The sequence below is a fragment of the Notothenia coriiceps genome, unplaced genomic scaffold (genome assembly GCF_000735185.1).
Source record: "Notothenia coriiceps isolate Sejong01 unplaced genomic scaffold, NC01 NC01_scaffold00038643, whole genome shotgun sequence".
Taxonomy (NCBI): domain Eukaryota; kingdom Metazoa; phylum Chordata; class Actinopteri; order Perciformes; family Nototheniidae; genus Notothenia; species Notothenia coriiceps.
The window spans coordinates 82-1,504 of NW_011371344.1; positions in this window are offsets into that span (position 1 = coordinate 82).

Consider the following 1,423-nt stretch of genomic DNA (forward strand, 5'->3'; position numbering starts at 1 on the left):
TTCATAATCGTTACAGCACCAGGAGGCAGCGGGACGTGTAACCCTGAGAAGTGCAGCACCAGCGCGCAAAGAGTTATGCCTTTTACGCAACGCCTTCACTGTGTTGACTTTCATTAGAACAGCTAAAGAGCGACCGCAGGCTGCTAAGTTTTAACCACACACACCTCTACACACATCGAACTGCCCGATTAATCCCCCTATTACTCGTTTTATGAAGGAGATGTCTCGGACATTTCCTTCATAAAACTAGTAATAGTCATCATGCCCGGTCACTAAGGCGCATGATGTGTGTGTGTTTGTGCTCTACTCAGCCCTGCTCTCTGTGTGTGTTCGGTGTGTTTGTGTGTGTCCGACAACGGCATTTGTTTTCAAATGACCATGAACAGTAATTTACACACATCTGGCCAACTCTATATGTATATGTGGGTGTTCCCAAATGAAAGAAATGTGTTTAATCTTAATGTCGCACTGTCTGCACACAAACACAGACAGATATCATGCACATGTGAGGGATCGATGGATTCGCCCCGTCTTTCCGGAGCTGCAGCCTCTGCTGGGCCCGCTGACAGCTCCTCCTGCCGGACTGACTGCTCCCGGCCCGCGCGGCGTTCAACACGAACATATTCGTCAGCTATACACCTCCTTCGGCCAGCCCGGAGCGAAAACTTTGCATGGCTTTGCTAAATGCTAGGTCGATAGCAAACAAAACGTTCCTGCTAAATGACTTCTTCACCTCTCGTGAACTGGATTTTATGTTGGGTTAAACCTGGGTCCACGCTGGCGAGTATATACCGTTCTCCGAACTTCTTCCTCCAGATTGTACATTCTTCAGCTCTCCCCGTACCACCGGCCATGGAAGGGGCATAGCATCAGTGTTTAGAGATAGGCTCCAATGCCGATTACTTCACCCTGTCACTAACTACGCTAGCTTTGAGTTGCAGCTTTTTGAACTGAACCTGGCCTCGCCAATACTCTGCGCAGTCGTGTATCGTCCGCCAAAGTGCAATAAGGATTTCATAAATCCGACACTGGACCCCCATCAATTTGCATACCGGACTAATAGGAGCACGGAAGATGCTGTTTCCATAACACTTCACACCGACCTCTCACATCTGGAAAAAAACAACTCCTATGCAAGACTGCTGTTCATCGACTTCAGTTCAGCCTTCAACACCGTCATCCCCTCCAAACTAATCACAAAACTCAACGACCTGGGCATTGACGCCCCCCTTTGTAATTGGATTTTAGACTTTCTAACCAACAGACCCCAGCATGTCAGGTTGGATGATCTCTCTTCCATGACCCTCAGCCTAAATACCGGTGTCCCACAAGGCTGCGTGCTGAGCCCCCTCCCTTCAAACCCCATCATCAAGTATGCAGACGACACAATGGTGATCGGCCTCATCCACAACAACGATGAGAC